This window comes from Bufo bufo, chromosome 1 (assembly GCF_905171765.1).
Source record: "Bufo bufo chromosome 1, aBufBuf1.1, whole genome shotgun sequence".
Classification (NCBI taxonomy): domain Eukaryota; kingdom Metazoa; phylum Chordata; class Amphibia; order Anura; family Bufonidae; genus Bufo; species Bufo bufo.
In genome coordinates, this window is record NC_053389.1 from 74,831,052 (window position 1) to 74,843,290 (window position 12,239).

At 45.2% G+C, this 12,239-nt stretch overlaps 1 protein-coding gene across 2 annotated transcripts in view; it reads left to right on the forward strand.

The window, feature by feature from the left end:
* The window catches only part of LOC120986835, a 129,032-nt gene that overhangs the window by 10,274 nt on the left and 106,519 nt on the right, over window positions 1-12,239 (forward strand). The gene's annotated exons all lie outside the window — the stretch shown is intronic.

The window sequence follows — 12,239 nt, forward strand, 5'->3', positions numbered from 1 at the left end:
CATTCCCCATATGTCTACTTCATGTTTGAATTGTTTTGGGAATGATATTTTATTTTTTGGGGATGTTACAAGGCTTAGAAGTTTAGAAGCAAATTTTGAAATTTTCAGAAATCTTCAAAATCCCACTTTTTATGGACCAGTTCAGGTTTGAAGTCACTTTGTGAGGCTTAGATAATAGAAACCTCCCAAAAATGACCCCATTCTAGAAACTACACCCCTCAAGGTATTCAAAACTGTTTTTTCAAACTTTATTAACCCTTTAGGTCTTCCACAAGAGTTAATGGCAGATGGAGAAACAATTTTGAAATTTCTATTTTTTGGAAAATTTTCCAATATAATCAATTTTTTCCAGGAGTAAAACAAGGGTTAACTGCCAAACAACACTCAAAATGGGTTGCCCTGATTCTGTAGTTTGCAAAAACACCCCATATGTGGTCGTAAACTACTGTTTGGCCGAACGGTAGCACATAGAAGGAGGGGAACACCATATGGGTTTTGGAAGGCAGATTTGGCAGGACTGGTTTTGTTTATACCATGTCCCATTTGAAGCCCCCTGTTGCACCCCTAGAATAGAAATTTCAAAAAAGTGACTCCATCTAAGAAAGTACACCCCTCAAGGTATTCAAAACTGGGTTTACAAACTTTGTTAACCCTTTAGGTGTTCCACAAGAGTTAATGGCAGATGGAGAAACAATTTTGAAATTTCTATTTTTTGGAAAAGTTTCCAATATAATACATTTTTTCCAGGAGTAAAACAAGGGTTAACTGCCAAACAACACTCAAAATGGGTTGCCCTGATTCTGTAGTTTGCAAAAACACCCCATATGTGGTCGTAAACTACTGTTTGGCCGAACGGTAGCACATAGAAGGAGGGGAACGCCATATGGGTTTTGGAAGGCAGATTTGGCAGGACTGGTTTTGTTTATACCATGTCCCATTTGAAGCCCCCTGTTGCACCCCTAGAATAGAAATTTCAAAAAAGTGACTCCATCTAAGAAAGTACACCCCTCAAGGTATTCAAAACTGGGTTTACAAACTTTGTTAACCCTTTAGGTGTTCCACAAGAGTTAATGGCAGATGGAGAAACAATTTTGAAATTTCTATTTTTTGGAAAAGTTTCCAATATAATCAATTTTTTCCAGGAGTAAAACAAGGGTTAACTGCCAAACAACACTCAAAATGGGTTGCCCTGATTCTGTAGTTTGCAAAAACACCCCATATGTGGTCGTAAACTACTGTTTGGCCGAACGGTAGCACATAGAAGGAGGGGAACGCCATATGGGTTTTGGAAGGCAGATTTGGCAGGACTGGTTTTGTTTATACCATGTCCCATTTGAAGCCCCCTGTTGCACCCCTAGAATAGAAATTTCAAAAAAGTGACTCCATCTAAGAAAGTACACCCCTCAAGGTATTCAAAACTGGGTTTACAAACTTTGTTAACCCTTTAGGTGTTCCACAAGAGTTAATGGCAGATGGAGAAACAATTTTGAAATTTCTATTTTTTGGAAAAGTTTCCAATATAATCAATTTTTTCCAGGAGTAAAACAAGGGTTAACTGCCAAACAACACTCAAAATGGGTTGCCCTGATTCTGTAGTTTGCAAAAACACCCCATATGTGGTCGTAAACTACTGTTTGGCCGAACGGTAGCACATAGAAGGAGGGGAACGCCATATGGGTTTTGGAAGGCAGATTTGGCAGGACTGGTTTTGTTTATACCATGTCCCATTTGAAGCCCCCTGTTGCACCCCTAGAATAGAAATTTCAAAAAAGTGACTCCATCTAAGAAAGTACACCCCTCAAGGTATTCAAAACTGGGTTTACAAACTTTGTTAACCCTTTAGGTGTTCCACAAGAGTTAATGGCAGATGGAGAAACAATTTTGAAATTTCTATTTTTTGGAAAAGTTTCCAATATAATCAATTTTTTCCAGGAGTAAAACAAGGGTTAACTGCCAAACAACACTCAAAATGGGTTGCCCTGATTCTGTAGTTTGCAAAAACACCCCATATGTGGTCGTAAACTACTGTTTGGCCGAACGGTAGCACATAGAAGGAGGGGAACGCCATATGGGTTTTGGAAGGCAGATTTGGCAGGACTGGTTTTGTTTATACCATGTCCCATTTGAAGCCACCTGTTGCACCCCTAGAATAGAAATTTCAAAAAAGTGACTCCATCTAAGAAAGTACACCCCTCAAGGTATTCAAAACTGGGTTTACAAACTTTGTTAACCCTTTAGGTGTTCCACAAGAGTTAATGGCAGATGGAGAAACAATTTTGAAATTTCTATTTTTTGGAAAAGTTTCCAATATAATCAATTTCTTCCAGGAGTAAAACAAGGGTTAACTGCCAAACAACACTCAAAATGGGTTGCCCTGATTCTGTAGTTTGCAAAAACACCCCATATGTGGTCGTAAACTACTGTTTGGCTAAACGGCAGGACATAGAAGAAGGGGAATGTCATATGGTTTTTGGAAGGCAGATTTTGCTGGACTGGTTTATTGACACCATGTACCCTTTCAAGCCCCCTGATGCACCCCTAGAGTAGAAACTCCATAAAAGTGACCCCATCTAGGAAACTACGGGATAAGGTGGTTGTTGTTTTGGGACTATTTTAGGGGTAAATTAGATTTTTGGTTGCTCTATATTACTCTTTTTGAGGCAATGTAACAAAAAAATTAAATTCTAAAATTGTTTCTACATTCGCTATTTAGTTTTGTGGAACACCTAAAGGGTTAACGTAGTTTGTAAAGTAACTTTTGAATACCTTGAGGGGTGTAGTTTCTTAGATGGGGTCACTTTTTTGGAGTTTCTAGTCTAGGCTACATCAGGGGGGGCTTCTAATGGGACATGGTGTCAAAAAAAAAACTGTCCATCAAAATCTGCCTTCCAGAAACCATATGGAGTTCCCTTCGTTCTATGCCCTGCCGTGCGGCTATATAGCCATTTACGACCACATATGGGGTGTTTCTGCAAACTACAGAATCAGGGCCATAAATATTGAGTTTTGTTTGGCTGTTAACCCTAGCTTTATTACCGGCAAAAAGGATTCAAATGGAAATTTTGCCCAAAAATGGGTGTTTTGGCACCGTTTTTATTTTATATTTTTAACACCGTTCATCCGAGGCGTTTGGGCAAAAGTTATTTTTATAGCGACGACTTTTACGCACGCGACGATGCCCAATATGTATGGCTCTCAGACTTTGGAGACACTAAGCAGGCATCCTAAAAACTGCGGCCCTCCAGATGTTGTAAAACTACAATTCCCACCATGCCCTGCTGATGGCTGTAGGTTATCTGGGCATGCTGGGAGTTATAGTTTTACAACATCTGGAGGGCCGCAGTTTGAGGATGCCTGCACTAAAACTAATATTTTTTTGGGAAAAAAAAAATGTTTCCGTGTCTCCAAAGTCTGAGAGCCATAGTTTTTTATGTTCTCTAGTGGACTGTTGGGGATTATAAAAATTTAGTACTCCATGGAAGTGTGATACTCCCTGAAGCAATCGATAATGCAGAGGCCCGGATGATCGGGGCACGTGTCACACTGAGTGGTGGTGTCCTTCCGTATCCCCCTCTTGTGACACACTCTGCACTTTTTTTGGGTTCGTCCCTTCTTTCCAGTATGGGGGACCACACCTGGAAAGTGTTGGCCAGGGACGATCCGGGCGCCTCCAATTCCCGAGGTACTCCGGCCTGCTCTTTCCCGGTCCGAAAAGATCAGGGCCTTGAGGACTGCCTCATAGAATTGGAGGAATGTCCCTGTGCTGCCAGCGCTTCGGGATAGTACAAAAGAGTTGTACATGGCAACCTGCACCAAGTAGACCGCAACTTTTTTGTACCATGCCCGGGTTTTGCGCATGGCGTTATATGGCTTGAGGACTTGATCAGAGAGATCAACTCCTCCCATATACCGATTGTAGTCGACGATACAATCGGGCTTGAGGACCGTTGCCGCGGTACCTCGCACAGGGACTGGGGTGGTGCTGTTACTGTGGATTGTGGACAGCATAAGGACATCCCTCTTGTCCTTATACCTGACCAGCAACAGGTTTCCACTGGTAAGGGCACAGGTCTCACCCCTGGGGATAGGTACCTGGAGGGGGTAGGCAGGGAGGCCGCGTTGACTTTTCCGCACGGTCCCACAAGCGAACGTGGATCTGGCGGCAAGGGACCTGAACAAGGGGATACTGGTATAAAAGTTGTCCACGTACAAGTGGTAACCGTTATCCAGCAGTGGGTACATAAGGTCCCACACGAGTTTCCCGGTAACACCCAGAGTGGGGGGACATTCTGGGGGTTGAATACGGGAATCTCGCCCCTCGTACACACGAAATTTGTAAGTGTACCCTGAGGTACTCTCACAAATTTTGTATAGCTTCACGCCATACCTCGCCCGCTTTGTGGGAATGTATTGGCGGAAACTGAGTCTCCCCTTGAACGCAACGAGAGACTCATCAACCGCGACCTCCCTTCCAGGTACGTAGGCCTCCATGAATTTGGCCCCAAAGTGATCGATGACCGGCCGTATCTTATACAGCCGGTCATAGGCAGGATCACCTCGGGGTGGACATGCTGCATTATCGGAATAATGCAGACATTTCCGGACGGCCTCAAACCGGGAGCGTGTCATGACCATACTGTACAGTGGGGTCTGGTATAGGACGTCCCCACTCCAGTATTGCCTGACACTGGGTTTTTGGACTAGACCCATATGCAGCACGAGGCCCCAAAATGTCCTCATCTCGGCTGCACTGACCGGCGTCCAGCCACCGGGTCTAGCCAAAAATGAGCCTGGGTTTTGAGCGACGAACTGTTGGGCGTACAGATTCGTCTGCTCCACCATCAGATTCACCAGTGGGTTACTGAAAAAAAAACTAAAATAGTCAATTTCAGTAAACCCCACTGTGGGAATCTGGATTCCAGGATTGCCAGCAAAATCCGGAATCTCAGGCTCAAAGTCCACTGGGGGACACCAACTAAGTTCATCGGCAGGGGGCTCCGGTGGACTTATTTGGTGGGCCGGGAAACCAGTACGAACCCCAGGGCGGCTCGTACTAGGGTGGGCCACAGGATCCCTAGCATGTGGGGCCCCTGGCTCCGCCTGGCGGCGTCTCCGCCGCCTCGGTGGCTCATCATCATCCGATGATGATGAGGAGGATGCGGATGACAAAAGGAACGTGGGGTCATCCTCATCCTCACTGGGGCTCTCAGAGTCGGAGGCAATCTGGGCGTATGCCTCCTCGGCCGAGAACATCCGGCGGGCCATGGGTGTGTGTGCGTGTATGTGTGCGTGTGTGGAAACCTTTATTATATGTGCGTGTGTGTGGGGGCAACGGGTGTTCACGTACTAAAAAAGGCAAAAAAAGAAAGGGCAAGTGTTAGGAAAAAAAAAGTTCAAATTTGCTGATCAGCGGTACAACGCTGATCAGCGGTCGGTGGGGTGGTGCGGTGGTGGGGTGGGCGATGCGCTAACAGTGGACGGACGCTAAAAAGTGCCGGCCAGTCAGCGCACGCAGAAAAAAAAAAAAGTGGTGGTGAGGGGAAGGGGGGCTGGTGGGGGGGGGGGGGGCTGGTGGGGGAAGGGGGGGCTGGTGGGGGGTGGGGGGCTGGTGGGGGTGGGGGGGGGTGCGGGGCTGGTGGGGGGGCACAAGTGGCAGGGGGGGGTCTGGGGTCTGATGGATCAAAAAAAGTTTTGAAATAAAAGAACTTTTTTTTTTTTCTAACTTTTCCCTTCTTTCCCTGCCTAACGATGCCTCTCCCTCACTGACCCTAACCTACCTGGGTGGCGATGGGTGCAGGAGGGTGATGGATGGCGATTAGGGGGACGCAGGAGCTGGTGCCGAACGGTGCTGCACGGTCAGGGTGCTGGACAGGAAGAGGAGGGGAGAGAGGAGCGCAGGAAGTTTGAATCTCGCGCCTCTCTCCCCTGCTCCAATCAGCACCCTGGACAGCGGCGTTCAGCACCAGGGCCAGCACCGCCTCTCCAAATCCTCGGACTGCGATAGGTGGTGTATAATTACGCCACCGATCGCAGTCTTTTTCCGGTTCATCGGGTCACAGGACACCCGAATGGACCGGAAACGCAGAAAACCGCAGGTCTGAATTGACCTGCGGTTTTCTGCGATCGTCGATACGGGGGGGTCAAATGACCCCCCCCTGCATTGTTACGGGATGCCGGCTGAATGATTTCAGCCGGCATCCCGTTCCGATTAACCCCCGCGGCGCCGGAATGCCGATTTTAAGTCAGGACGTACCGGTACGTCCTGTGTCCTTAAGGACTCGGGAAATAGGGCGTACCGGTACGTCCTATGTCCTTAAGGGGTTAAATGTTGAATTTAGGGTAACTGGGGGTATGGTAGGTTAATGCCCTACTATTCATTGTTTGTGATTTTTTGCATACCAGGTGAATCTAAGGTATGTTACATAGAACTATAACTTTGAAAGTAATGTTATAATATGATTATTCTACAGTTGGGAACATGGAATAGCGATATAGTGGAAAATATGGAAGCCGCTATGCTGGGACATATATCAGCTGAATACAAGATCATGGAATAAGGAAGATTTCTAATGTATATACATTTGCCCAAAAGATTGCCCTTAAACAAAATGGTGGAAGTCGGGTGCGCGTCCCCGGGATAAAGACGTCCGAGGATGCACGGGCTGGCTGTGTGTTGATTGGTCCGCGTGCATTCCTGTGCGCATTGGACGGGCTGACATTGCGCGGATGCCTAGCGCCACGATCGTCTCGTCTCCGCCCCGGGTGACGTCCACTGTATATGTACCACCTAGTAGGAGGGACATGGGTTGACACATGCGCACTAGGCACCGGGAGACGCGCTGAGCATAGCGTGGAGTACCGCTACCTAGGATGAGTTTTTATCTTCCTTATTAACTATGCAAAGTACAGCTCTAATGCCCCAGCAAGGTATTTTTAATATATATGTTTTTAATGCACTATGCACTTTATTATGATATCACTATCAGAATATATGTATTTCAAGATTAGTATCACAGATATGATCTATTGATCATTGTCGATTATGCACTAATTAAATTAAATTGAATGAATTGTAACATTGTTAAAGGGGCGTGCACGTTTTTTATAGGATGACCATTTAATTCAAAATGATTACAGGATGTATATATACTAGCACTGCTGCACTTTATGTTTCACTTGGCTTGAAAAAGGTTCTGAGAGAGAACCGAAACGTTGCTGTATGACATGTGTGAATAAATAGCAAATTTTTTCATCTTTCAAGGAGTGCCGCGGATTTTCATTATTTATATATATATATATAAAATATCACAGCAATACTATGCAGCATTGCTAATGTTTCTCTTTACAAAAGACATTATATACCATCCCCAGAAATTAAAACTGGTGCATTACAGTGGTGATTAAAAATTTGTGAACCCTTCAGAATTTTTTATATTTCTTCATACATTTGACCTAAAACTGCATCAGATTTTTACACACATCCTACCAGTGGATAAAGAAATAAGTAAAAAATATTAGACTTGGTCATTTATTTATTGAGAAAAATGATCCAATATCACATATCTGTGAGTGACAAAAGTATGTGAACATTTGCTTTCAGTATCTGGTGGCCTCTCTCTGCAGCAATAACTGCAACTTAACTTTTTTGTTAATTGTTTAGCTTTGCACATCTCCTTGGAGGAATTTAAGCCCATTCCTCCATACAAAATAGCTTTACCTCTGTTATGTTGATGGGTTTCCTCCCATGAACTGCTCACTTCAGGTCCTTTCACATCATTTCCATTGGATTAAGGTCAGGTCATTGGCTTAGAGTCGTTGTCCTGCTGCATGACCAAGGTTCTCTTAAGATTCAGCTAGTGGACAGATACTGACATTTTCCTTTAAAATTTGTAGGTATAATTCATAAATTGTTCGCTCAATAATGGCAAGTCGTCCTGGGCCAGATGTTGCAAAACAGGCCCAAACCATGATACCACCACCACAGTGCTTCACAGGTGGGGTGAGGTTTTTGTGCCGGAATGAAGTGTTTGCCTTTATCCAAACATAATGCTACTCATTTAAACCAAAAATTTCTAATTTGGTCTTATTTGTCCACAAAATATAGTTACAATAGCCTTCTAGCTTGTCAGGTGAACATTAGTAAACTGCAGACAGGCAGCAATGTTCTTTTTAGAGAACAGCGGCTTTCTCCTTTTAGTCCTGCAATGTGGACTTATAGACATAAACATTAGCTAATGTGAGTAAAGCCTTTACTTGCTTAGAGGTTACCCTGGGGTTCCTTTTTGACCTTGTAGACTATTACACACCTCGCTCTTTGTGTGATCTTTGTTGGTCGACCATTTCTGAGCAGGGTAATAACGGTCGTGAATTTACTCCATTCGTACATTGACTGTTGATCAGTGGAAAACAAACCTTTTAGAGATGGTTTTGTAAACCTTTTTCCAGCCTGATGAGCATCAACAACTCTTTTTCTGAGGTCCTCAAATGCTGCTGCTAGAAAATAAATTGTGTCAACTGCACTCCACTCCTGACCTGCTATACCAGTGGCAGGTGAAAATAAGTCACAATGTGTTAGTTTGCCTATGCTAAATGTAAAAAGTGCTGTGCTTCGCTTTCATAAATTTGACACACTGATCGCTACCTTGACAGAAATAGACAAACATCAATTTGTCCCCCTGTTGATAAATCAGGGCCCTAGTGTTGAGAATGAGCAGCAAATTAATAAAGCACTTTTTCCAACATAGAAGTCAGGTAAAGTAGGAGGAAGCAGTGGCTGGAGCATAAACAGAACATGTATATATAGGGCTCCATGTCCAGAGGGGCCTTAGGCTGGTTCCAGAAAATTGTGCATAGCTTCAAGTTCACAAATTTAATTGAACCTGTAGTCCAGCTGGGATTGGCCACTGTAACACGAGTTCGAAAATGTATCTTAAACCAGCTTAAAGAGGTTCTGTCACCAGGATAAACCCTATTAAACCATACATACTGCCTGGATGGGCTCATCATGCTGATTAAAACACTAACTTTCTGTTGTCTGTTTGTTAAACTGCAGACATATCTGTGTTTTTACTCATATGCAAATGAGCAAATGGAGCACCAGGAGGCGGGGCTGAATCCTTGGAGCACTGCTTTGTAACACTCTGTGTTCTGCACGCTATCCTCCTCCACTTGATTGACAGGGATAGACATGCTGAGCATCTGAGCTAGCATCTACATATCATATACTCTATGTACTATAGCTTTACCAGATTCAGAAAGCTAATATACATATTAATGCTTTATCCCCAAGCACAATATATGATTATAAGCAAACCAGTAATATGTGTTAGCTTATAAGCATCCCAACCGGGACAGTGCAACTTAGGCTACAAACCGTTATCCCTGAGTGCCTATCAACTCCTTTTTAAAACCAGTCATACACTGCCCCCTGACATATTTCGTCAGGTACTGGCTAGTGTTGGTCGAGCACCAAAGTGCTCGGGTGCTCGAGTAGAACACCTCGGGATGCTCGTCACCCGAGCACAATGAAAGTCAATGGGAGAACCAGAGCATTAAACCAGGCACCCCCTGCTCTGAAGAGGGGAGGGTGTCTGGTTCATAGGAAAAGGTCAGAAATTGATAGAAACACCACTGAAATGGTTCGGGAACAGTATGGGGAGGATGTCTAAATGCATCTTGGACTCCCAGGTCGCTGCTGGGAACGATGTTGTCCGAGTAGTAAGCCACTTTTACAGACTGACAATAATACGCACAAAACCAAAGATAAACTCGATTTTAGAGGAAAATTTGTTAGGAAACAATTCTTTCCTGTATATTTACTTGTAAATAAAGTGCAAGTGCTGCCAAAATTACAAGGAAGAGGCACTCCGATACAACCTGTATATCACATAAAGGAAGGCCTAATTCACATTGTGGTACAGTTGTTCAGGTAGTGGGACTCCTACACTCATAAAGCCTATGCACTAAGTGAAAGGGCTGCCAAAAATTACAAGGAACCGGCACTACGATACACCCTTTATTACACATAAAAGAGGGCATCATACACACCCTTGAAAAATTATGATTGATGGCCTGCTGGTGAGCCTCAAAAACTATTGGAGCAAGGGCCTGCTGATCTGACCATCTAAAACATTAGGGGCGAGGGCCTGCTGCTGATGTGAGGGGTGAAGGTCTGCTGCTGAGCTGACCATCAAAAACATTAGGGGCAAGTGCCTGCTGGTGACACTCAAAAACATTATGAACAAGGGCCTGCTGGTGACGCTCTAAAACATTATAGGCAACGGCCTGCTGATGACCCTCAAAAACATTATGGGCGCGCCATTGCTGATGACCCATTATGGGTGAGGGCCTGCTGGTGATCCTCTAAAACATTATTGGCGAGGACCTGCTGGTAACCCTCAAAAACATTATGGGCGAGGGCCTGCTGGTGACCCTCAAAAACAGTATGGTTAAGGGCCTGCTGGTGACCCTCTAAAACATTATGGGTGAGGGCCTGCTGCTGAGCTGACCATCTAAAACATTAGGAGCGAGGGCAGCCTAATAAACAAGTTGATATGATGAAGGAGGAGGACGAGAAAAGGGAGATTGAACCATATACCCTTTTTAGTGTTGGAAGGGGTGCATGGGAATACAGTGTATTCAATACACCATAAAAGCCACATTTAGAGTGCCTTTATGTTCAGTCGCTTTCCTCTGGCGGAGTAGAGAAGTCAGGGGCAATCCAGGCCTTGTTAATTTTTAGAAGAGTCAACCGGTCAGCATTTTGAGTTTACAGGCGGATGCGCTTATTAGTTATTATACCCCCAGCAGCACTAAATACACGCTCTGACAAAACGCTGGCGGCGGGGCAGGCCAGCACCTCCAAGGCATAAAGCGCCAGTTCGTGCCACGTCTCCAGCTTGAACACCCAATAGTTGTAAGGCACAGAGGGATCACTGAGGATGCTGACATGGTCTGCTACGTACTCCTTCACCATCTTCCATAATTTTTCCCTCCTTGTGACACTAGGTCGCGCATCAGGTTGAGGGTGCTGGCGAGGTGTCATAAAACTGTCCCAGGCCTTAGAGAGTGTTGCCCTGCCTCTGTTGTTGCTGTGTGTTGCCCTTGTAAGCCCTCCTTGGTTGGCCAAGGAACTACGTACTCTGCCGCCAGCATGTCAGCTGGAAATTTGTGGAGCAATTTTTTCCACAAGGACCTTCTGGTATTGCGCCATTTTGATCATGCTCTCCACCACAGGAATCAAAGATGAGAAGTTCTCTTTGTAGTGGGGGTCAAGAAGGGTGAGCAACCAGTAATCGGTGTTGGCCAAAATGCGTACAACGAGAGGGTCACGGGAAAGGCAGCCTAACATAAAGTCAGCCGTGTGTGCCAGAGTACCAACAGTCAAGACTTCACTGTCGTCATCAGGAGGATGACTTTCAATCTCATCATTCTCTTCCTCCTCTTCCCATCCACGCTAAACAGATGGAATAAAACTTCCATGGGTACTACCCTCTGTAGTGGAGGCAACCGTCTCATGCTCCTCCTTCTCATCATCCAATTTGCGCTAAGAAGACGAACTGAGGGTGATCTGGCTATCACCCTGTGTACTGTCTTCCCCCATTTCCACCTCTTTCACATGCAAAGCGTCCGCCTTCATTGTGAGCAGCGAGCGTTTCAGTAGACACAGAAGTGTGATGGTTACGCTGATAATAGCATTATCGCCATTTACCATCTGTGTTGACTCTCCATGGTGGGAGGAAGGAGTATCAGGGTGAGGATTCTGTTGACCAGACTCTTGGCTACTGAGACTGGACTTTGTGTGAGACAGGGTGGTGCTTAACCGACTGGAAGCATTATCTGCTGCAATCCAACCGACCACCTGGTCGCACTGGTGTGACTTTGAGAGTGGTGTCCTGCGCCACCCTGCAAACTGGGACATTAAGCTAGGTATCGTGGATGAGTGTGTTTCTTGTGCTCTGGCAGCAGGCACAGTTTCACCGCGCCCAGGGCCACGGCCTCTGCGTGCACCATCAGCAGCATGGACACTTCCCCGTCCCTTACTGCTCGCCTTGTGCATATTAAATGGTATGTATGCTTGCAAGTATGTCACACGTACAGTAGCGCAGGTTTTGTAAGTGTATGGGCAAATAAAGTACACAGAATGTCACTGATATTTTTAGGATGCGCACATGTTAAACTGGAGATGTAACACAGATAATGTCGCTGTCCGCAATATCTATGAAAAAAGTACACTGAAT